Source organism: Protopterus annectens, chromosome 16.part0 (assembly GCF_019279795.1).
Source record: "Protopterus annectens isolate FY-2018-M chromosome 16.part0, PAN1.0, whole genome shotgun sequence".
NCBI lineage: Eukaryota > Metazoa > Chordata > Ceratodontiformes > Protopteridae > Protopterus > Protopterus annectens.
The window spans coordinates 467751244-467778492 of record NC_056750.1 but is presented as its reverse complement, the minus strand read 5'-3'; the positions used below and the strand labels follow the sequence as shown (position 1 = coordinate 467778492).

Genomic DNA, 27249 nt, shown 5'->3' with positions numbered 1-27249 from the left:
ATGTTGTGAAATAAATTATCATACGACAAAACAAGGCCATTTTAAAGACCTGTCACCCCAGAATAAAGAAAAATATAGAATAGCTCAGAAAATTACAAGCTGAGTTGCTATTCTAATTTTAGTACCTTTTAAGTCTTAATAGGTATTTTGCATTTTGAAGTGGTTCTGAAAATGAATTACACAGCTCCCTGAATTCCCCACCATGCTGCTTTAATTATCTTTTAGAGGTATTATATAAGCTCTGCACTGGAAGAGTCTTGGACAAATTCATTACTTTAGCATATGACACACATTAGGCAGTCAGATAAGCAAGTTGTTTACAAGTATACAGGGAGACAGGGGTGGGATGTTATTGTAGAATTAAAAAGTAATTCATGCTCATTGACTTCTACTTCATTGGCTGTACATGTGCACTTCACATTATTTAAAATGAGGCAATTTGAGAAATGTGGTGGCACACGGTTACTAAAAGCTATCACTTGCACCACCTACGCAAAATATGTTCCTCTTTTTCTCTCCATTTGCAGGGGAAGGAGTTCATGTTTAGTGAAATGGTAGGTAGATGATTGGCGCACTTTATACTCTATTTTGAAGGTGATATTTAATCCTTAGACAATTCTGCAGATTTTGAAACTATTTTTAAACACCATTTCCGTTTGCTTCTTTTCCACTGCAATGAGCAGGACACAAACGAACAAGTACTGTGTTTCAGAATAACTTAGGTACATGCAATTCTGCTGTTCTGAGGATGTACATCTGCAGCCTCAAACTTACATTTTCTGCCTTAATGCTGCTTTAAAGTGACACATACATGTCTACCCTTCCAATCCTCTATCAAGTCTTTGCCACCCACAATGAGAGACATCACGTTTCTTGTAGCAAGTTTCATTATTTTATTTCTGTTAACAGAAATACCTATGTCTCATATCCCAGATCTCTAGCCCATACAGTGTTATACATAGCAGATGGTTTACTATCAATTTCACGATGGCCCAACCACAAATAGTTAAATCCCCGAACCGGAACAACAGAAGCTGTCCAGTCAACTGCTCAAAATGTCGATTTGTTCGAAAGGCAAGAATTGACATTCGACAGTCACTGGACTGCTCATCATCTGAAAAAAAACCACCATTGTCCCGTCATACACATTTATACTGTTTTGCAGGGGGGCAAGCCCCCCTGTGTCCCCCACATCCCCTGCTAATTATATATGCTAACTCCGTAATCACACTATAGTAAGGAAAAGGGTAATTTGCCCAATTCCCACTGTAGTGCGATTCCATTCAAAACAATGACTCTCATAACCGTGAATTTAAACTACATATCAACGTTTCAGAGTTGACAGGATTTTCATTCGCAATGTTGCCTATCCGGACCTTTACCCACATCTGTAAGGAAATTTCATAATTTTGATAGTAAACTATATTAGATATGTGCTCTATCTGCTACTTCCTCAAAATACAATCCAGTGGTACACACATAACCTCTGAACCAAGCATCTATCAAGTCTGTGCCACCTACAGTTACATACCTATATGCCTTGTTCTTACACTCCATGAAGGTTGCACCACCTGTCCTACCATACAGTGGATATAAAAAATTTACACAGCCCTGTTAAAATGCCAGGTTTTTGTGATATAAAAAAATGAGACCACAATAAATCATTTCAAAACGTTTCCCACTTTTAATGTGACCTATAACCTGTACAATTCAGTTGAAAAACAAACAAATCTTTTAGGGGAAAAAATATACAAAATAAAAAAACATAGAATATGCTGGTTGCATATGTGTGCACATCCTTAAACTAATACTTTGTTGTGTGTACACACCCTTAAAATAATAGTTTGTTGAATCACCTTTTATAGGTTCATAGGTAGGTATTAGGCTATCTGTCCGAAGGCATTTATAAGCCTAGTCAGAATGTGTTGGCTTTCGTCACCCCTTTAGATTAGTTCCTTGTGCCTCTGTCCAGCAGAGCCACTGAAGTGATCCCTGGGGTAAACTTTCTGTTTCCCAGCCACTCGTCAAGGTTTCTCTTGAAAAGTGTTAGCGAGGAGCTCTGTCTAATGTAGTTTGGAATCTTGTTGCAAAGCATGGGAAGTCTCTGGGACAGGAATCTATCCCTCCAGCACGTCCTATTTATTGTTGTGATGAGGTTTAGATCCCTAGAATGTGTGGCTAGAGGGGATATGGGTTTCTTTAGGTGGAGCACATCCATCAATTCTGGGTTGGACATGGCCTTGTACGTCAGGCAGAGATCACCTCTGAGTAGGTGGTATGCAACCAAGTACAGCTGGAGTTTCTTCAGTCAAGCTGCATAGGGCATCTGTTTGAGTCCAGGGATCCTCTTGGTGAGGTACTTCAGTGGTCTTTCCAGCTGTTGCAGGTGTCTTGTAAGGTACATCCCAAATGGGGCGTAGTACTCTATGATGGATCTGATGAGTAGAGGGGCACAATGACATCTTTTGATCTGGCTGCAAACCCTTTTATGATTAGGTGGGCCACACAGAAGGATTTTCTAACCACTTTGGCAATGTGATTATCAAAGGAGAGATTACTGTCTACTTGGGTCCTCAGATCCCTTATTACGTCTTCCGTATTTAGGGAACTACTACCTATGTGGTAGTTTGTGGGTACTTTGTTTTTTCCAAAGGAGATGACTATGTACTTTTTGGCATTTAGCTTGAGGCCATGAATTTGACACCAGGTATCAGTCTCAGTGAGACCATTATGGAGTATGTCTATGTCAGCCAGAGAGTCAATTATAACCCCTAGATTACAGTCGCCTGCAAACTTGGTCAGCCACAGTCCTCCTGTGCTTGCCTGTACCTCTGAGAAGTATATGCCGAATAGGAGGGGGTCCTAGGACTGAACCTTGGGGAACACCACTTGTAACCGGTTTAGAGTCGGACCTAGCTCCTGCAACTCTCACCATGTGGGTTCTGTCCGTGAGCCAGTTGGCAACCCATCTTGTGACATAGGGGTTCATGCTCAGGCTGGTGAGCTTGTCTATAATACCAGAATGGGGAATGGTATTGAAGGCTTTTACAAGGTCTAGGTGGGCTGTGTGTACCACCCTTCCCTCATCTATAGCCTTGGTAACTGTCTCAAAGAAGTCCACCAGGTTTAGGAAGCATGATCTGCCCTTAACAAAGCCGAAGTGGGTAGGGTCCAGTGTTTGGAGGTTCCCAATGTCTCTGTTATTGAGTTCCATGATGATGCGCTCCATAGCCTTGCAGACCAAGCTAGTCAGGCTTATAGGGCGATAGTTCCCAGGGTCTGTTGTGGCTCCACCTTTGTGGAGCAGAATAACCATTGCTGTGTGCTACTCTATGGGTACGTAGCCTGTGGAGAGGCTGAGTTTGAACAGAGTGTTTAGGTGAGGGGTTAGTTCGTCTTTGAGCTTGTGTAGGATGCAGCCTGGGACACTGTCCGGTCCCATTGATGCTGTGTTTTTGGTTTTGGAGTGGGCTGTTTTAACCTGAGTGTCTGTGATTCCAGGGGCTCTACATTCTTCTGGTATGGTTATGGGCCCTTTTGGGGGTGAGAGGGGGGTGAGGTTTGCACTGAACCTGTCTGGCAGGATGTTGGAGATATCGTTTCGTTCAGTGTATGTTGTGCCATTCTGCACTAACTCAGAGCAGATCTGAGCATTGCCACTTAGATTCTTGACATAGCTAAAGAATGCCTTGTGGTTATCTTTGGAGTCCTTGGCAATTTTTCTTTCGAAGCTAGCCTTGGATAATTTTATGAGGGATTGTAGTTTCTTGCTGATACTGATCAGGGATGTCTTCCCTTCTTGGGATTTACTCTTTTCTGTACTAGTTTCCTCCTTCTATTGTATAGCTTGTTTATGGCAGGGGTTCATCAGACTGGTTTCCTTTTCTTGAAGGAGTGAGTCTTGGTTTTGCTTGGGATAGCACGATCTATGCATTCTTGTAGGTGGCCATAGAATGCATTAGTAAAGGATTTTGCAGCTTGGACAGCGTTATCCTTTAGCATGGGGGCTTTGAAACTTTCCTCCTCGGTCTTAAGTAATGTGAAGTTTGCTTTTCAAAAGTTTTTCACAATGGTTTTCTTGACCGGGGGTAGGGGAGGAATGTAGATATCCAGAGTGATTTGTTTATGGTCAGATCTAACCAGTGAGGGGTTGACCTCCAGTGTGAAACACCAGTCACCCATGTTGGTGATGACCAGGTCCACTATATCTTGTCACCTCTGGTGAGAGTGTTGACCAGTTGATCCAGGGCATTTGAGTTTATAAATTCTAGGAAATGTTCGGCAAGGGAGTTAGTACTTGAGTAGTTCTCCCAGTTAATGTTTGGGTAATTGAAATCACCCAATATTAAGCTGTTTGGTAGGACCTTTATGTCTCCCAGTGTTTCCAGAAACGTGGAATGGGTGTTCTGGGACATGCTGGGTGATCTGTAGCAAGCTACAATTTGAATTGCAGTTTTGCCCCATTGTTAGTTGCACATGGAAGATCTCTGATGCATCGTACTGTGCCAATAACCTGGAGGTGTGAATATCCTTGATGAATATGGATACGCCCCCACCTTTTGTATTTCATCTGGGTTCTGTGGCCGAAATGTATGGTACGAGTTGTAGCCTGGTAGTGCTGGGGTACTCTCTGGAGCCTTAAACCAGGTTTCTGTTACTGCACCTATATCGATTTTCTCCATACTGAGGAGTGCCTTGAGTGTGTGCATTTTGAGGTTTAGACTTCTGGCATTGAGTAGCATTACCCTCAGTTTTTTGTTACTTGTGCTATTTATGGTGGTGGGTTTGTCTTTTGAGCCTTGCCTAAAAAAGGCACTATGGGGGTGGCAAGAGCCTTGGCCAGTATTCAAAAACCTAAGGGTGACAGGTGCAAGCAAATCTACTGAAGTAGATGGCTTGTTGAGCATGTCATCCCAGGTGGACAGACACTGGATCCCCTTTGAATGACACCAGAAACTTAGCCAATTTTTGAAATTTATATTTTTTTCTTTATACCATGGTATCACTCTTGGTGAGGGGAGGATGCTACTCAGGGTCAGGGTCATACTGGCCTGGGCTACGTGATCAGAGAGCTCTTCCATGTCTCTTTTCATGTAGTCCAGGGAGGTAGGGCACAGGTCATTTACACCAACATGGACAATGACAGAGTCGTATTTGTACTTGTTCTGGAGTGACCTGAGTGCTTGTGTTATGTGGCAGATCCTGGCACCCGACAGGCAGCTAACCGTAACCTTCTCCTTGTTCAGCATAGTGAGTGGAACGTCAGTGTGCCTGACTATAGAGTCACCTATTACTAGAGGGCTGGGTATGTTATTTTGCCTTAATGACTGTGATTGCGTAGCACACTGGTTTTGTGAAGTATGTGTTTAATGGTTTGTGTTGGGGGTGGAGGTTGCTTGGATGTCTGCTTCGGAGGTCTCTTTATTTAGAGCCTCCAGGTATGTTTTTGTGTATTTATGTGTGTTTTTTGCCGGTGCTGGTTTAATGGATCTATGTGAGACTGGTGGTGTGATGCAAGTATTTCCCCTCTCCTCTTCACTGTCTTATCCAGTCATGGGTTGAAAGAGCTTAGCCTGCAGTTTGGCTGTATAATTGCATCTTTTGCATGCATTAGTGTTTGGTGGTAGGATGAGAGAGTTGTCTGTGTACATAAGGCAGCTGTAATATTGCCTCAAAATGCCCAAATTCAACAGTTGGACTAGAGAGTACACCTGAAACTGCCCTTTGGACATGCCTGGATAGGTACAGTGAACTGTTTTACTGATTGGCTGTTAAGGTCGAATAGAGAGACTTGTCCTTCTGTACAGCATAGGAGGGTCAAGTGCTTGGGTTTATAAGTACTTGCTATGAGTTTTGAGCAAGTGCTGGGCTGAGAAATGAATGGTTTGAGTGCTTAAGATGAAATTTTGTCTAGTTCCAAGGGAAAAATTGAAGAGGAGACTTTGTGGAGCCAGGAATAGTTATACCCTAGCTAAACGGCATTGCCCAGCGCGCAAAACCAGGCAAATGCGTTTTTTATAGCAGGGAAATGAAAGAGATAGAAATTAGCCCAAAATGGCAAATAAACTACTAATTTCTGGGCTGCAATCACTCCTCCAGGGACAGATAGGCTGCTCAAAGCTCCCCTATCGCACAGGTAAACAGGGGAAACTTCCTTCTATCCAAGTAAGGCATGGGCAAGCACAGACACATGTAACAAAGCCCTGAATTCAGCACTAACCTGTAAAATGGACTATACTAGCTCAGAAAGGCAGGAAACAAGTATATCTTTATGTTTTCTTTTCAGAAAATAAAGCAGACACAATAAAAAACACTTTAAATGCACAGAAAATGATACTTATTGGTATATATCTCAGATCAGAGTTGTAGTCAATGCCCCTAGTAATAAAGTAGGAAGAAACACAAATACAGTAAAAGCAGATGAATAAAGTGCAATATATATATATATATATATATATATATATATATATATATATATATATATATATATATATATATATATAAACAGTAGAAAACGAACAAACTGATTTAAACAAGTTACCCAATAAACCAGAAAAAAATCTCAAAACTGAGCCCTGTTCCAGCAGTCTTCAATCAGACAAGTTCTAACTGCACACTCCTGCCACTAGGGTGCAGGGGAACCTTCTAAAAAAAGATGGCCTGGATCACTGCTCAAGTTATACAGACAAAGTTAGATTCAGCATGCCAGAATCTGGTCTATGCTACAGCAACAAGGCACACCACTTTCACAAAGAAACAGTTCAAATATGCAGGCACAATAAGCCTGTGACCAGAAATTCCCAGCACAGCAGGGCAGAATCATCCAGCCTCTCCTCCCACAAGAGTGCAGACCACAAACCTTCTTAATGTAAAATAACTGGTCTGAATCCCAAGTGCTAAAACCAGAAATAATACACTTTTAGAATAACAGACACTGAGCCTTCAATCAGCAATTCCCAGCATAGAAGGATGTAAGCCACCTGTCCTGCCACAACAGTGTAGTTCACAAACCTTCTTAATGTAAAACAACTGGCATGAAGCCCACGTGTTTAAACCAAAATACTTAGAATAACAGTTACAATTTAATCAGGCTACTACCAAGCAGTGATAAATGCAGAAGAATAAATAAAAGTGAGTACTTTTAAGAAGAGGAAAAAGCAAAATAAACTAGGAAGTAACACAAATACAGTAAAAGCAGATGAATAAAGTGCAATTTTTTGTTAGTAAAGTGCAAGAAGAAGGGAAGGAAGAACCTAAGTGGGTTGGCCTTCTCAAATCTTCTTTCTGTATTAAGTAGAGTGAACACTAGACTCAGAATATGATCTCACTCTACTCGGTTAAGTGAGCAAATGAGATGGACCCAGGAGGAGTTTTTAAATACAGAATTACAGGAGGGGCAGGCAATTCCAGAGCCACTAACACCAAGACAAGAACAGAGAGGGTGGGTGGGAACTAACTGCAGAGAGACACACAGAACACTATTTAGTGAAACAATTAGGTAACAGGAAAAATAAAATACAGTACTTTTAAAACTGCAAGTTTGCACTTAACAGAAGAATAAAGTACAGTACTGCAAGTATGCACTTAACTTCAGCTTCTAATGCAGGATATTGCAGCCAAACAAGTCACTGAGAAATTGAGCATAAAATGAATTCTGAAACTTTGTGACTAGCAATTAAAGTACAGATAAAAACCTTTAGGCTAACAGTTAAATATCAGATAACAAAGAAGTGAGAAGACCACAACCCTCTCTTAAAGCAGAGAGAGACACAGCACACTATTCAGCGAAACAATTAGGTGACAGTAAAAATACAGTACTTTTAAACTGCACGTTTGCAATTAACAGAAGAATAAAAATACAGTACTGCAAGTATGTACTTAATTTCAGCTTCTAATGCAGGTGACTGTAGCCAACCAAGGCACTCAGAAATTGAGCATAAAATTAATTCTCAAACTTTGTGGAAAGTGCTTAAAGTACAGAGGAAACCCTCTAGGCTAACATTAAATATCAGATAACAAATAAGTGAGAAGAACACAACCCCCTCTTACAGAAGAGAGACACACAGCACACTCTTCAGTGAAACAATTAGATGACAGAAAAAAGTAAATACAGTACTTTTAAAACTGCAAGTTTGCACTTAACAGAAGAATAAAATACAGTACGGCAAGTTTGCACTTAACTTCAGCTTCTAATGAAGGTAAATGTAGCCAACCAAGTTACTCAGAAATTGAGCATAAAATGAACTCTCAAACTTTGTGGCTAGCAGTTAATGTACAGAGGAAACCCTCTAGGCTAACAGTTAAATATGAGACAACAAAGAAGTGAGAAGACCACAAGTCCCTTTTGCAGCAGACAGACACACAGCACACTATTCAATGAAACAATTAGGTGAAAGAAAAAATAAAATACAGCACTTTTAAAACTGCAAGTTTGCACTTAACAGAAGAATCAAATACAGTATTGCAAATTTGCACTTAACATTAGCTTCTAAAGCAGGAGATTGTAGGCAACAAATTCACTCAGAAATTGAGCTGAGCATAACATGGATTCTCAAACTTTGTGACTAGCAGTTAAAGAGCAGAGGAAGCCCTCTACGCCAACAGTTAAATATCAGATTGCAAAGAAGTGAGAAGACCACAACCCCCTCTTACAGCACAGAGACACACAGCACACTATTCAGTGAAACAATTAGGCGACAGAAAAAAATACAGTACTTTAAAAACTGCAAGTTTGCACTTAACAAAAGAATAAAATACAGTACTGCAAGTTTGAACTTAACTTCAGCTTCTAATGCAGGTGACTGTAGCCAACCAAGTCACTCAGAAATTGAGCATAAAATGAATTCTGAAACTTTTTGGCTAGCATTTAAAGTACAGATGAAACGCTCTAGGCTAACAGTTAAATATCAGATGATAAACAAGTGAGAAGACCACAGTCTCCTCTTACAGCAGAGAAACACACAGCACACTATTCAGTAAAACAATTAGGTGACAGAAAAAATAAAATACATTACTTTTAAAACTGGAAGTTTGCACTTAGAATAAAATACCATCCTGCAAGTTTGCACTTAACTTCAGCTTCTAATGCAGGTGAATGTAGGCAACCAGGTCACTCAGAAATGGAGCATAAAATGAATTCTCAAACTTTGTGGCTAGCACTTAAAGTGCAGAGGAAGCCCTGTAGGTGAAAAGTTAAATATCAGAAAACAAAAAAGTGAGAAGACCACAACCCCCTCTTACAGCAGAAAGACACACAGCACACTATTCAGTGAAACACTTAGGTGACAGACAAAATAAAATACAGTGCTTTTAAAACTGCAAGTTTGTATGTAACAGAAGAATAAAATGCAGTGCTGCAAGATTGCGCTTAACTTCAGCTTCAAATGCAGGTGATTGTAGCCAACCCAGTCACTCAGAAATTGAGCATAAAATTAATTCTCAAACTATATGGCTAGCACTTAAAGGGGTCTATATCAGAACACCGAAAGTTCATAATTTCGGATCTTCTTACATCAACCCCTAATCTGCGAATGCTGACATCGAACATTCAGAACAGCTAATTTTTTTCCTAGGGAAGAATTTGCTGTTCCAAAACACATACACACAACACAAGCACACCAAACAAACAGCAATCTACACACATACACCCCAAATTGTACAGCTAACCTTACAATAAACTGTACAAACACCACTAACTATCCACTTACCTTAACCCAAATCCTAACCCTAAGGTCCATCACTGTCGCACACACACCTCACCTGCACCCTATCCCTAACTCACCTAACCCGCCCTAACCCTCACGTCTACACAATTGCACACATACCTCTTTCATGCCCTAACCCTAACTCACCTAACCCATGACCAATCACACACTTACCTGAACCTGACCTGTAACTTTCCACCACAGAGCTGAAAATAGCAAAACAACACAAACGGACAACCGAATTCTTTACCTAGGAAAAAATTTGGTTATCTGTCGTTTCGCTATAGGGGTCAATGTAAGAACATTCGAAAGTATAAACTTTTGATGTTCTGATATAGACACCACCTAAAAGTACAGAGGAAGCCCTCTAGGCTAACAGTTAAATATCAGATAACAAAGAAGTGAAAAGACCACAACTGCCTCTTACAGCAGAGAGACACACAGCACACTATTCAGTTAAACAATTAGGTGACAGAAAAAATAAAATACAGTACTTTTAAAACTGCAAGTTTGCACTTAGAAGAATAAAATACAGTATTGCAAGTTTGCACTTAACTTCAGCTTCTAATACAGGTGATTGTAGCCAACCATGTCATTCAGAAATTGAGCATAAAATTAATTCTCAAATTTGTGGCTAGCACTTTAAGTACAGAGGAAACCAACTAGGCTAACAGTTAAATATCAGATAACAAAGAAGTGAGAAGACCACAATCCCTTCTTACAGCAGAGAGACACAAAGCACACTATTCAGTGAAACAATTAGGTGACAGAAAAAGTAAAATACATTACTTTTGAAATGGCAAGTTTGCATTTAAAAGAATAAAATACAGTCCTCCAAGTTTGCACTTAACTTCAGCTTCTAATGCAGGTGATTATAGCCAACCACGTCACTCAGAAATTGAGCATAAAATGAATTCTCAAACTTTGTGGCTAGCACTTAAAGTACAGAGGAAACCCTCTAGGCTAACAGTTAAATATCAGATAACAAATAAGTGAGAAGACTACAACTCCCTATTACAGAAGACAGACACACAGCACACTATTCAGTGAAACAATTAGGTGACAGAAAAAAATAAAATACAGTACTTTCAAACTGCAAGTTTGCACATAACAGAAGAATAAAATACAGTATTGCAAGTTTGCACTTAACTCCAGCTTCTAATGAAGGTAATTGTAGCCAACTAAGTCACTCAGAAATTGAGCATAAAATGAATTCTCAAACTTTGTGGCTAGCACTTAAAGTACATAGGAACCCCTCTAGGCTAACATTTAAAAATCAGAAAACAAAGCCATGAGAAGACCACAACGCCCTCTTACAGCAGAGAGACACACAGCACAATATTCAGTAAAACAATTAGGTGACAGAAAAAAAAATACAGTACTTTTAAAACATTAAAACTGCAAGTTTGCACTAAACAGAAGAATAAAATACAGTACTGCAAGTTTCAACTTAACTTCAGCTTCTAATGCAGATGATTGCAGCCAAGCAAGTCACTCAGAAATTGAGCATGAAATGAATTCTCAAACTTTGTGGCTAGCACTTAAAGTACAGAGGGAACCATCTAGGCTAACAGTTAAATATCAGATAACAAAGAAGTGGGAAGACCACCCCTCTTACATCAGAGAGAAACACAGCACACTCTTCAGTGAAACAATTAGGTGACAGAAAAAAATACAGTACTTTTAAAACTGCAAGACTGCACTTAAAAGAAGACTAAAATACAGTACTGCAAGCTTGCACTTAACTTCAGTTTATAATGCAGGTTACTGTAGCCAAACAAGTCACTCAGAAATTGAGCATAAAATTAACTTTCAAACTTTCTGGCTAGCAATTAAAGTACAGAGGAAACCCTCTAGGCTAACAGTTAAATATGAGACAACAAAGAAGCGAGAAGACCGCAAACCCCCTCTTACAGCAGAGGGACACACAGCACACTATTCAGTGAAACAATTAGGTGACAGAAAAAAATAAAATACAGTGCTTTTAAAACTGTAAGCTTCAACATAACAAAAGAATAAAATACAGTACTGCAAGTTAGCACTTAACTTCAGCTTCAAATGCAGGTGATTATAGCGAACCCAGTCACTCAGAAACTGAGCATAAAATGAATTCTCAAACTTTGTGGCTAGCACTTAAAGTACAGAGGAAACCCTCTAGGCTAACACTTAAATATCAGATAAAGACGTGAGAAGACCACAAATCCCCTTTTACAGCAGAAAGACACATAGCACACTATTCAGTGAAAAAATTTGGTGACAGAAAAAATAAAATACAGTGCTTTTAAAACTGCAAGTTTGCACATAACAGAAAAATAAAATACAGTACTGCAAGTTTGCACTTACCTCCAGCTTCAAATGCAGGTGATTGCAGCCAACCCAGTCACTCAGAAATTGAAAATAAAATGAATTCTCAAACTTTGTGGCTAGCACTTAAAGGGGTCTACATCAGAACATCGAAAGTTCACATTTTCGAATGTTCTTACATCAACCCCTAATCAGCAAACGCTGACATCGAACATTCAGAACAGTGAATTTTTTCCTAAGGAAAAAATTTGCTGTTCCAAAACACATACACACAACACAAGCACACCAAAACAATCAGCAATCCACACCCATACACCCAAAATCTTACAGCTAACCCTACACTAAACTGTACAAACACTACTAACTAACTATCCACTTACCTTTACCCAAACCCTAACCCTAAGGGTCATTACTATCGCACACTCACCTCACCCGCACCTTAACCCTAACCTGGCCTAACCCTCACGTCCACACAATTGCACACATACCTCCCTTGCACCCTAACCCTAACTCTCCTAACCCATGACCAATCGCACACTTACCTGAACCCGACCCATACCTTTCCACCACAGCGCTGAAAATAGCCAAATGACAGAAACGGACAACTGAATTCTTTCCCTAGGAAACACTTTGGTTATTTGTCGTTTCGCTATTTTCAGTGTTTGCTAAATAGGGGTCGATATAAGAACATTTGAAAGTATGAACTTTCGATGTTCTGACATAGACCCCACTTAAAGTACAGAGGAAACCCTCTAGGCTAACTGTTAAATATCAGATAACAAAGAAGTGAGAAGACCACAACCCCCTCTTACAGCAGAGAGACACACAGCACACTATTCAGTGAAACAGGTGACAGAAAAAATAAAATACAGTGCTTTTAAAACTGCAAGTTTGCACATAACAGAAGAATAAAATACAGTACTGCAAGTTTGCACTTAACTTCATATTCAAATGCAGGTGATTGTAGCCGACCCAGTCATTCAGAAATTGAGCATAAAATGAATTCTCAAACTTTGCGGCTAGCACTTAAAGTACAGAGGAAACCCTCTAGGCTGACAGTTAAATATCAGATAACAAAGAAGTGAGAAGACCACAACCCCCTCTTACAGCAGGGAGACACACAGCACACTATTCAGTGAAATAATTAGGTGACAGAAAAAATAAAATACAGTACTTTTAAAGCTGCAAGTTTGCACTTAACAGAAGACTAAAATACAGTACTGCAAGTTTGCACTTAACATCATCTTCTAATGCAGGTGATTGTAGCCGACCAAATCACTCAGAAATTGAGCATAACATGAATTCTCAAACTTTGTGGCTATCACTTAAAGTACAGAGGAAACCCTCTAGGCTAACCGTTAAATATCAGATAACAAAGAAGTGAGAAGACCACAGTCCCTTCTTACACCACAGAGACACAAAGCACACTATTCAGTGAAACAATTAGGTGAGAGAAGAAATAAAATACATTACTTTTAAAACTGGAAGTTTGCACGTAGAAGAATAAAATACCGTCCTGCAAGTTTGCACTTAACTTCAGCTTCAAATGCAGGTGAATGTAGGCAACCAAGTCACTCAGAAATTGAGCATAAAATGATTTTGTGGATAGCACTTAAAGTGCAGAGGAAGCCCTGTAAGCCAACAGTTAAATATCAGATAACAGAGAAGTGAGAAGACCACAACCCCCTCTTACAGCAGAAAGACACACAGCACAGTATTCAGTGAAACAATTAGGTGACAGAAAAAATAAAATACAGTGCTTTTAAAACTGCAAGTTTGCACATAACAGAAGAATAAAATACAGTACTGCAAGTTTGCACTTAACTTCAGCTTCAAATGCAGGTTTTTGTAGCCAAGCCAGTCACTCAGAAATTGAGCATAAAATGAATTCACAAACTGTGTGGCTAGCACTTACAGTGGTCTGTATCAGAACACCGAAATTTCACATTTTCGAATGTTCTTACATCAACCCCTAATCAGTGAATGCTGACAACATCGAACATTCAGAACAGCAAATTCTTTCCTAGGGAAAAACTTTGCTGTTCCAAAACACATACACACAACAGAAGCACACCAAGCAAACAGCAATCTACACACATACACCCAAAATCTTACAGCTAACCCTACACTAAACTGTACAAACACCACTAACTATCCACTTACTTAAACCCAAACCCTAACCATAAGGTCCGTCACTATCGCACTCTCAACTCACCCGCACCCTAACCTTAACTCACCTAAGCCACCCTAACCCTCACGTCCACACAATCGCACACATACCTCCCTGGCGCACTAACCCTAACTCACGTTACCCATGACAAATCACACACTTACCTGAACCCAACCCGTAACTTTCCACCACAGCACTCAAAATAGCAAAATAACAGAAACGGACAACTGAATTCTTTCCCTAAGAAAAAATTCTGTTATCTGTCGTTTTGCTATTTTCAGTGTTCGCTGAATAGGAGTCAATGTAAGAACATTCGAAAGTATGAACTTTTAATGTTCTGATATAGACCCCACTTAAAGTACAGGGGAAACCCTCTAGGCTAACAGTTAAATATCAGATAACAAAGAAGTGAGAAGACCACAACCCCCTCTTACAGCAGATAGACACACAGCACACTATTCAGTGAAACAATTAGTTGACAGAAAAAAATCAAATACAGTACTTTTAAAACTGCAAGTTTGCACTTAACAGAAGAATAAAATACAGTACTGCAAGTTTGCACTTAACTTCAGCTTCTAATGCAGGTGATTGTAGCTGACAAAATCACTCAGAAATTGAGCATAACATGAATTCTCAAACTTTGTGGCTATCACTTAAAGTGCAGAGGAAACCCTCTAGGCTAACCGTTAAATATCAGATAACAAAGAAGTGAGAAGACCACAGTCCCCTCTTACACCACAGAGACACAAAGCACACTATTCAGTGAAACAATTAGGTGAGAGAAGAAATAAAATACATTACTTTTAAAACTGGAAGTTTGCACGTAGAAGAATAAAATACCATCCTGCAAGTTTGCACTTAACTTCAGCTTCAAATGCAGGTGAATGTAGGCAACCAAGTCACTCAGAAATTGAGCATAAAATGAATTCTCAAATGTTGTGGATAGCACTTAAAGTGCAGAGGAAGCCCTGTAAGACAACAGTTAAATATCAGATAACAGAGAAGTGAGAAGACCACAACCCCCTCTTACAGCAGAAAGACACACAGCACAGTATTCAGTGAAACAATTAGGTGACAGAAAAAATAAAATACAGTGCTTTTAAAACTGTAAGTTTGCACATAACAGAAAAATAAAATACAGTACTGCAAGTTTGCACTTAACTTCAGCTTCAAATGCAGGTTTTTGTAGCCAAGCCAGTCACTCAGAAATTGAGCATAAAATGAATTCACAAACTGTGTGGCTAGCACTTACAGTGGTCTGTATCAGAACACCGAAATTTCACATTTTCGAATGTTCTTACATCAACCCCTAATCAGTGAATGCTGACAACATCGAACATTCAGAACAGCAAATTCTTTCCTAGGGAAAAACTTTGCTGTTCCAAAACACATACACACAACAGAAGCACACCAAGCAAACCGCAATCTACACACATACACCCAAAATCTTACAGCTAACCCTACACTAAACTGTACAAACACCACTAACTATCCACTTACTTAAACCCAAACCCTAACCATAAGGTCCGTCACTATCGCACTCTCACCTCACCCGCACCCTAACCTTAACTCACCTAAGCCACCCTAACCCTCACGTCCACACAATCGCACACATACCTCCCTGGCGCACTAACCCTAACTCACGTAACCCATGACAAATCACACACTTACCTGAACCCGACCCGTAACTTTCCACCACAGCACTAAAAATAGCAAAATAACAGAAACGGACAACTGAATTCTTTCCCTAAGAAAAAATTCTGTTATCTGTCGTTTTGCTATTTTCAGTGTTCGCTGAATAGGAGTCAATGTAAGAACATTCGAAAGTATGAACTTTTAATGTTCTGATATAGACCCCACTTAAAGTACAGAGGAAACCCTCTAGGCTAACAGTTAAATATCAGATAACAAAGAAGTGAGAAGACCACAACCCCCTCTTACAGCAGATAGACACACAGCACACTATTCAGTGAAACTATTAGTTGACAGAAAAAATCAAATACAGTACTTTTAAAACTGCAAGTTTGCACTTAACAGAAGAATAAAATACAGTACTGCAAGTTTGCACTTAACTTCAGCTTCTAATGCAGGTGATTGTAGCCAAGCAAGTCACTCAGAAATTGAGCATACAAAGAATTCTGTAACTTTGTGGCTATCACTTAAAGTACAGAGGAAACCCTCTAGGCTAACAGTTAAATATCAGATAACAAATAAGTGAGAAGACCACACGCCCCCTCTTACAGCAGAGAGACACACAGCACACTATTCAGTGAAACAATTAGGTGACAGAAAAAAATACAGCTTTTTAAAACTGCAAGTTTGCACATAACAGAAGAATAAAATGCAGTACTGCACATTTACATTTGACTTCAGCTTTAAATGCAGGTGATTGTAGCCAAGCCAGTCACTCAGAAATTGAGCATAAAATGAATTCTCAAACTTTGTGACTAGCACTTAAAGTACAGAGGAAACCCTCTAGGCTAACAGTTAAATATCAGATAACAAACAAGTGAGAAGACCACAACCCCCTCTTACAGCAGAGAGGCACACAGCACACTATTCAGTGAAACAATTAGGTGACAGAAAAAATAAAATACAGTACTTTTAAAACTGCAAGTTTCCACTTAACAGAATAATAGAATACAGTACTGCAAGTTTGCACTTAACTTCAGCTTCTAATGCAGGGGATTGTAGCCAACCAAGTCACTCAGAAATTGATCATAAAATGAATTCTCAAACTTTGTGGCTAGCACTTAAAGTACAGAGGAACCCCTCTAGGCTAACAGTTAAAAATCAGATAATAAAACCGTGAGAAGACCACAACCCCCTTTTACAGCAGAGAGACACACAGCACAATATTCAGTAAAACAATTAGGTGACAAAAAATAGAATACAGTACTTTTAAAACACTAAAACTGCAAGTTTGAACTTAACAGAAGACTAAAATACAGTACTGCAAGTTTGCACTTAACTTCAGCTTCTAATGCAGGTGATTGTAGCCAACCAAGTCACTCAGAAAGTGAGCATAAAATGAATTCTCAATCTTTGTGGCTAGCACTTAATGAACAGAGGAAACCATCTAGGCTAACAGTTAAATATCAGATAACAAAGAAGTGGGAAGACCACAACCCCCTCTTACAGCAGAGAGACACACAGCACACTATTTAGTGAAACAATTAGGGGACAGAAAAAATAAAATACAGTACTTTTAAAACTGCAAGTTTGCACTGAGAAGAATAAAATACAGTACTGCAAGTTTGTACTTAACTTCAGCTTCTAATGCAGGTGATTGTAGTCAACCAATTCACTCAGAAATTGAGCATAAAATGAATTCTCAAACTTTGTGGCTAGCACTTAAAGTACAGAGGAAAACCTCTAGGCTAACAGTTAAATATCAGATAACAATGAAGTGAGAAGACCACAACCTCCTCTTACAGCAGAGAGACACACAGAACACTATTCACTGAAACAATTAGGTGACAGAAAAAATAAAATACAGTACTTTTAAAACTGCAGGTTTGTACTTAACAGAAGATAAAATATAGTACTGCAAGTTTGCACCTTTTGATTTAATTACAACATTAATTCTTCTTGGGTACACACCTTCCATCAATTAAAGAGACTCTGATTAACCCCAAATAAAATTCAGCTGTCCTAGTAGGATTTTCCTGACATTTACTCAGTTGCCTGCTACAGCAAAAGCCATGGTTCACAGAGAGCTTACAAAGCATCAAAGGGATCTCATTGTTGAAATGTTTCAGTCAGGAGAAGGGTACAAAAAAATTCCCACAGCACTGGATATACAATGGAACACAGTGAAGGAAGTCATCAAAAATTGGAGAAAATACAGGACAACAGTGACGTTGCAAAAAACTGGATGTCCCTCCAAAATTGATGAAAAGACAAGACAAAAACTGGTCATGGAGGCTGCCTAGAGACCTACAGCAACACTGAAGGAGCTGCAGGAATTTCTGGAAAGTACTGATTGTGTACTACATGTGACAACAATCTCCTGTATCCTCCATATGTCTGGACTATGGGGTAGGGCTGCAAGACAGAAGCCTTTTCTTACACAGAAAAACATTGAGGCCCAGCTAAAATTTGCAAAACAATACATCAGGTCTCCCAAAAGCATGTGGGAAAATGTGTTATGTTCTGGTGAGACCAAGGTTGAAGATTATGGCCACTATTCCAAAAGGTGCATTTCGTGCAAAAACAACACTTCTCATCACCAAAAGAACACCATCCCCACAGTGAAGCATGATGGTGGCAGTATTATGCTTTGGGGTTGCTTTTCTTCATCTGGAACTGGGGCTTTAGTCAAGGTGGCGGGAATTATGAAAAGTTCCAAATACCAGTCACTTTTGACCTAAAACCTTCTGGAAGCTGAAGCTAGGAAAGCTGAAGATGAAGAGGAATTTCACCTTTCAACACGACAATGACCCCAAGCATACATTCAAATCAACACAAGAATGGCTTCACCAGAAGAAAATTAGTTTTAGAATGGCCCAGCTGGAGCCCAGACCTAAACCCAATAGAAAATTTGTTGGGTGACCTGAAGTGGGAGGTGCACAAGCGATGCCATCGCAATCTGACAGATTTGGAGGACTTTTGCCATGGTGATAGATTCCTACCCAAGAAGACTGAATGTTGTAATTAAATCAAAAGATGCTTCAACAAAGTATTAGTTTAAGGGTGTGCACACTTGTGTAACTAGTGTATTGTATGTTTTTTATTTTTTATAATTTTTTCCCCTAACAGACTTGTTTATTTTTCAATTGAATTGTACACGTTATAGGTCACATAAAAGGTGGGACACATTTTGAAATGATTTACTGTGGTCTCATTTTTTTATATCACAAAAACCTGGCATTTTAACAGGGGTATGCAAATATTTTATATCAATTGAATCTACATGTAATGTCTCCTGACTTTACAAAGGGAATCAGCTGCAGAAATGTAATTTTTACGGTCAGAAGACTGTATCACCTGTAGTGACATACCCTCATTTGTCACCTTAAAGAAGTTCTTCTAAGGCTGACACTTGCAGTAATGTACCTAAATCTCCTGTCCAATTTCACCTATAGTCATACACTTACATGCACTGAGTAATGATTCTCATAAGGAACTTGCCTGTCTCTTGTCCCAAAGCTTTGTGTTAGCTGTAGTGACGTTTTTGCATTTCCTTTCTGTAGTCTGTGTATCATCTGTAGTGACATATCTGTGTTAAAACAGATCTATAAGTCGTATATTCTGACTCCTCCAAGAGTATGTCACATGAAATGGCCACACATACATTTCCTATCTTTCCTGATTTCCAAAAGCGGCACAAGCTTTAATGTTCTGATATAACTGTATGACAAATGATAAACACATCAGTGTCAGGTTTTCTCCCACTTTGTCTCCTTGTTTCAAAATTCTGCTACTTGGTAACAACGAAAATGGATGTTCCACACCTTCTCCACAGATGAATGATATTTGTCTTTAGGCACACAAAATGCTCTTTTTCTTTAAAAGCCCTGAGTGTCTGTGAGCCATTTACAAAATGATGTGGTTAGCATGGTCTGCAAGTGGAGTCTGATGTGTAGTAGGACTTCTGAAGCTGTAAAGCAGCTTCCACACTGCAGCCATTCCCCCCAAAATGACAGCCAGAAATGTCTGATCCATACACCAACTCCTGTCTTACTACCTCCTTATCCCAAAATAAACTGCCTTTTTCCTGTATTATACTACCCTAAACACTAAATTAAAGATATAACATATATAGCAAAATTCTTAAGCCATAAGTCTTTTTACTGGATAACTAGTAACCTAACAGACAACAAACATCACTCTGGAAACAGTTATCTGTTTTAGCAAGTCATGTTTTTAATTTATGAGTTTGAACTGGTACATTTGTTGCCCTTATGTTGGACAAAGTAATATCCCCTTAACAGTTAATCTGTATACTACGGCTTGCAGGTGTATACCTGGCTAGGACAATAGGGGTAAGTGAAGATAGTCAGCTCTCAGTCTCCGCATTAATCCACACAATGTTTGTTTCAAGAGCAACAGCATCCACAGTTGTAGCTTCATGTTTTGCAGTCAGCTGCTGACAGCATGTCCTCCCTTCTTCAACCAGTGTGCAACCCCACTCTATGTTTAACAAGTTCTTGCTAGTTATTCTAGGAATACTTGCAGACAAATAAAACCACTTGCACTTCTGCAATAATGACATTGCTTATGACAGATTTACTATTACTATAAATTCCCACAAATTACTAAAATATCTTGAAAATTTACAACAGTGAATAATTTAATAAATAAATTACTACAGTACATTATATATATATATATATATATATATATATATATATATATATATATTGTTTTAAACTGGCCTTTGGTATTGCCCAATGTCCTTTATTACATCACTATGTTTATGTTACAAACTATAAAACCTAGAAATGTTCTATTATCAGCTTATATTAAGTAATGTACACTTATCCATCCATACATACCCAAATCAATTTTGTAAACCACTTGTTCTAGTGGGGATTACAGTAGTAGCAGCTGAGTAAGTTAGACAAGACTCTCCTATCCTAATCACCAGTCTCCAGTTCATCTTGTAACATCCCAATTGATCCCAGGCAACCTGAGTAATGTAATCTTTCTGGGCCAGGCCCAGTGAACCTCCTGTAGGACAGATCCAGGGGCCCATACCTGCTTACGTGACTACTCTCAAACCACATTAACATCTATATTGCCAGACTCCTCGCTGTATCATGGAATCTGAGACCAGCCATTTTGTGAAGGAACTTCTTTTCTGTCACTTGTACTTAGGATTTCATTTTTTCACCTACTAACTTACTAGTCAGATCTCATGACCACAAGTAAAGATGGAGAAAAATATGGACCAGTAAACCAAGGACTTTGGCAATGCCATCTTATGATTCCGTTCACCATCACAGTTCATATTTCAACCTATGCTCTATGCTCTACTGGTCAATATCCTGATCTCCTCTGCCCTCACTCATGAACAAGACTCCAAGATAATCAGTCTGATGTAGCACTTGGTTATATCTATTGCTACTAAATATGACTGGCTGAATTACCTACAGCTGAAATCATGTTAGCCTGATAGTTGTCTATGTTTAGTGTTCTACAACTAGATATACAGCTGGTTGAATTACTGGCAGCCATATCACAATTTTACATATATACAAATTCCTGCAGTGTCTAATTTTGTGTTACTTGCTTAGTATCTTTTCAACTCTTATATCCTTTCTATCCATGTGTACTTTTAACAATATAATCATTTCATAATACTTTTTGTATGTACATTATCTAATATTGTAATAATGTCATTCTATATTGTTTGTTCTTTACTATTTTGAACTCCTTGTTACATATGCCATATTGGATAGCTGTGTGTGAAGCAGGAACTGCAGAAAAACAATTATTCAAAAATGCAATGTACTTAAAAGCCATAAAATGTTTTCAACAACTACACATTCACTGTAGCCCTCTCACTTCCATTTCTAAAGAAACTGAGTGAAAAAAAAATAGTTTCAAGGTTTCTTTCCAATAGCAGATTTACAGAAAGGAATGAAAACAAATCACAAGTTAGACTTTGATAAATGAAGCAGCAAACATTTTTTTCGTATTTTAAGAGAGTTATTCTCATTGACTGCTAATTATTTGTCTAAATAAAGGCTAGATACTTGTTCCAATAATGGATATGTTCTAGAAATAATGCAAAGGCGCATTCCAAATGTTTAACTAATATACAGTCATCTAGTGTTATTACTGAACTACCTCAAGGGCAAAATGATCCTGAAATTAATTACTTTGCAAAACCATGGATATTTATGTTTTCTTTCATTTTTATAAGGCCAGACTATATAATTTTTCATTTTTTGAACAAAATATATGTAGCTTTTTAAAGAAAAAAATAGTTTTAGGATAGTCTGTTATTGCCTTTAAGATGATGGCCTAAATTCAGAAAGATGCCAATGAATATGGGAGGCAGATTGGAGTGATACTCCTCCTCCAGTGGTACAGTGGTAAGATGATCCCTCCAGTGGTACAGTGGTAAGATGATCCCTATCTTACTGCATTATGATCACCTTTCCAGCTTTAGGATACAGGACATGAGGCATACAGACTAGGTATTGGGGATCGAAATGGGACAAGATCCAGATGCTGTCTGCACTTCTTGCTGCATTACAAACCTACAAGAATTTGGAGCTCTGACTGGCCCCTGCTACTCCGCTGCAATGCTAAATGACTGTTCTGCAAAGAATATCAAGTGGACTAAAATGAAAAAAAAAAAGGTTTGTGTAAGCTTGTACTATACTAGAAAGTGCTCTTTAGTGGAATCAGAAATCCTGCATCAGAAAATGTTAGCCACATCAACTGTCTAGATTTTGTAAATTTTTGAGCCAAGTAAGAAAGCCATGTTGTTGCTAGCCAGCTAGACTGTATTGTATGGAACAATACAAGCCAATGCCAAGATGAAAAAGCACAGATGGGAATTCAAATAGTTCATTACTCTTTATTGCCCTTTATCAACAGCACTGGGGTGGAGTAGTTTGATTCATAAAATTCACACTATTCACTATCTGGCATATTACAGGATGGTGTAAAAAACATCTGCTTTATTACTCCATAAACAGTTTGACAAAGGAGAATGCTAATGAGCACTGAATTAAATTATGGTATCTACCAAATTTAAAAAAAGGATGCATAGTGCTGGGGCCACTTGTACACTATAACATTATGGTATATAGCATTCTCATTTAGCCCTCAAACACCTCACCACTAAGTGCACTATGTTTCCTTGATCTCTCTAATACACAGTAGTAGGAGCAGGGGTCTGTGCACCAAGGAGTGCTTCAGATACCTGACCCCCTGCTATGGCAAACTCTGTCTGTTTTTTCTACTTCAGCAAGGTCTGCTTGTACACCATGCTGACTTGTTAGAGTTGAAGTGATATGCTAATAAGGTGCATGAACCATTCTGGTATGTCATATTGTTAAGGTGTTGCATTTTAAAGTGTTTCAGCATAGTCTTGTAAGTTTTTGGTTTGCAATGGTGAGGAAAGAAAATGGGAAGAAGGATATGTACAAGAAAGACTCATACAATGACATAGCTGTAATAGAAGGTGGACCACACTAGACCCTGAACATTTCATAAGTGCTTGCTACAGAACTTCGGGAGGGTGAACCATAAATAAATAAGATATACCTGGAGTAGCACCTCATAAGTGGCACGTTCTGTTTCATAGTGCCACATTTAGACTTGCAATTTATAAATATCTCTCTCCTTTGGCAACTTTGCCATCTGAGCAAGACCAGATCTAACTATAAAGGATGGGTGCAGAGGCAACTTACCATAGATAGGAGCTGACTCTATGAGTCAAGCTAATTAATTTGAAATGCAGAAAAATTATGCTCACTGTGAATCAGAACCCTTATTATCTTTAAAAAAAAATCCATTGACCAAGGCAGTGCAGAAAAACCTAACCAATAGGCCAGATCCAGGGGAATACAAGACAAAAACATACAGACAGCGAAAGTGATCGCACAATTTAGTGAGTGCAGCAGTATAAGGTCTTCAGTAGAATTTCTTCAATGGGTAAATACCTGATTAATATTTTTATGTGCGAAGACAAGAAAGCAAAGAAAGGAAACCTATGACAGCCACAGAAGGTATTTATTGGCACTAGCACTATGATAAGAGGTTCTAAAATATGCATTCATGCTGAATACTGCCATTGTAAATAAAAGGAAAGAAGATGCTGAAGGAGAGGCTTAGGTAATATTTCTTCTGGGGACACAAACTGCATTATGGCAAAGAGCATAATGTCCTTTTTTAAAAAAAACAAGTGCCTGTATTAACCTGAGGAGGAAGTTAAATCAGAAGAAAAACATGTGAACTATCTGTATTATGCATTTAATGAGAAAATTCATTTCTGATAGGATTGCTGAGAAAGAACAGAACATGTGTTTATTATCAGTAATGAAAATACAACTTGGAAGACAAAACAGCAACAATTTGTTGTGTTCTGTAACCAATGGAATAATGACAGACATACAGCAGGTAAGCTTATTACGGAATCATTTTAATCTTGAACCTAGTGAAATATAAGACAGATAATTTTTTTTTTGTACTGGACGATCTACTGCATCTGTCTTTAATATAGCTGGGATGGAAAAATTAGCCCAAGAGTATAATTATGGACAGACACTATAATGGATAAGGACTGTATATGGAATAAATAACGAACATATACAAAGAATACTATTAAAAGTATTCTGACATATATAAATACTTTGGTCGAGAAAACAACAAAAAAAAATGGAAGTTAAATAGTTGCCAGCATCATATACCCTAGCAAAATTAAAAGCATAGTAAAGGGTATGGTCTCAAGAATACAGACTGCAGCAACCTGAAGTCTGTTAAAAAAGCAAGCATAAACAGGATACAGCTTCTCATATAAATTAAAGCCAGATAAATGTTATATGTTTCTGGGAGAACTGCAAAAAAAAACAAGAGCTTGTGAAATTAAATATTAGAAAAAATGTGTTTTAAGAGAGTTAAAATAGCTTAGTGCTAATTACTTTCGAGCTAAACATTGATGAATATGGCAGGCATTTGCCTGCAAAAGGTACTGTGGATAAAAATAAGAAGTTATGTACTCACCATAACGTTCCAACTGAATAGGTAAACTTCATTTGTCAGCAACCTATGGGTCTTTGGATCCATATCGGATCCGAACCAGCAGTTTCCAACAGCATAGATCCGAGCTCCAAGCTCCTCCCCTACCCATAATCCCCTGCCAACCCTACCTGACCTCAGATCGAGTTTGCCCACAGCTAGATAAGCATACAAAAATCACCCGCAAAAACTAGCTACATACCCTTGCCATAAGGAAGGTAACATCTCGAACATCCGAAGGTCAGGGGGGGGGTCGGTTGCTGACAAATGAAGTTTACCTATTCAGATGGAACGTTATGGTGAGTACATAAATTCTTAATCTGAAGTAGTTAACTTCATTTGTGCATCAACCTATGGGACAGAGTCCCCAGCTTCCTAAATCTTAGGCGGTCCTCAAGGAAGGATGTTCCGGAGCACTGCAGAGCCAAAGGATGCTCTCCCTCTGGAGACAATATCCAGCTTGTAGTGATTAATGAAGGTATGAGATGAAGCCCATGTTGCTGCTGAGCAGATATCATCCAACGAGCGTCTAGAACGAAAGGCCGCCGAGGTAGAGATAGACTGGGTAGAGTGGGCATGGACTCCTAGTGGTGCGGGCTGACCAGTACTTTCATATGCCAACAGAATGCACTGAGAAATCCATCTGGACAGTGTGACTTTAGAAACAGCCTTTCCTAAGTTAAATTTGGCAAAGGAAATGAACAACTGATCTGATTGTCTATGACTAGATGTTCTGTGTAAATAAAAGCTCACTTGTCTGTGCACATACAACGAATGTAACTTATATTCCCCTTTGTTCTGGTAGTTGGGAAAAAAAACTGGTAGGTTAATGGACTGATTAATATTCGATTCGGATGCAATTTTTGGAAGAAAGGAGGGATTGGTCCTGAGGTAGACTCTGTCTTTGTGGAAGGACAAATAAGGTGGTTTTGCACAAAGGGCTTGAAGTTTGGAAACCCTTTGAGCTGAGGTGATAGCTACAAGAAAGGCAGTTTTCCATGATAAAAATTTTAGATCTACTGAAGCAGCAGGTTCAAAGGGGGGGCTGTAAGTGCCTGCAATACCAAAGTTAAGTCCCAAGGAGGGACTGCTTCCTTCACCGGGGGTCTGAGTAGGAAAGTACCCTTCAGAAAGGCCTTGCATAACTTAGAGGAGATCAACGGTCCAAGGTCACTTCCTACGTGGTAGTGAGAGATAGCTGCCAATTGAACCTTGACTGTAGAGGAGCTGGCGCCCTGAGCGAAGAGTCCTGATAGGAAATCTAACACTGCAGGCAACAGAGCTGTGAAAGGATCTAAATCTCTGTGCTCTGCACAAATAGAAAAACGTTTCCATTTGCTATCATAGACCTTTCTGGTGGATGGCTTGTGCCCCACCACCAGAATAGCTTTGACCTGGGAAGAGATACCGGGAGTCCTAGCTAACCTTGGAACTGGATCAACCAAGCCGTGAGCTTGAGGTTGTCCAGGTTCGGGGTCGGAAGATCCAATGGATGGGATATGAGATCCGGAATGGGATCCAGAATCCAGGGAGGATTCACTAGATGAGACCAAAGATACAGGAACCAAGCCTGGCAAGGCCAGAATGGGGCAATGAGGATTATCTTGTTATGCAACTGACTGGCTTTCTGTGGAAATGTCAACATCAGCGGAGGAGGAGGATAAGCATAAAGGAGATCGGGGTGCCAAGCATGCACCAGAGCGCCCCGTGGGGATTCCCTGGGTGGGGGAATTAGAGCGAAGTAGTCATTGCATTTCACATTTGAAGGAGAGGCGAAAAGATCGCAACAAGGTTGACCCCAAGTGGAGAATATCTGCTTCGCTACTTCTGGGTTCAGAGACCACTCATACAGCGAGAGGATGGTGCGACTCAACTTGTCTGCTAAAATGTTGGACCGTCCCGGAATGTGCATCGCTATGAGAAAGCGGTGGGTGGAAATCGCCCATTCCCACACTCTCATGGCCTCTCAACAAAGGGGATAAGACCTGGTTCCTCCCTGTTTGTTGATGTACCAGACCACTGCCATGTTGTCCATCTGGATTGCAATCGTTCCTATGGGAAGAAGGCTCTGTAGTGCTTGCAACGCCAAAAGCACCGCGCTCATCTCTAGGACATTGATATGCAGAGAGGTCTCTGGGCTGTTCCACGTGCCTTGGACTGTCCTGCCTGCACAATGCTCCCCCACCCGAGGCGAGAGGCGTCCGTGGTCACCGTGGTTAGGGGAGGGGACATAGAAAAGGGGCGCCCCTTCTGGAGGTCCGGGGATTGGACCCACCATAAGAGGGCCTTCCTGCAAACCCTGCTGAGGGGAATAGGGTGGTACAGGGGGGAATTGCAGAAATGACCATTGAACTTGGAGGGTCCATTGCA

The 27249-nt window shown here is 39.5% G+C and overlaps 1 protein-coding gene across 2 annotated transcripts in view; it reads right to left on the bottom strand.

The window, feature by feature from the left end:
- Window positions 1–27249, bottom strand: part of LOC122790821 (disabled homolog 2-interacting protein-like) — a 1962433-nt gene that overhangs the window by 612584 nt on the left and 1322600 nt on the right. The window lies entirely within an intron of this gene.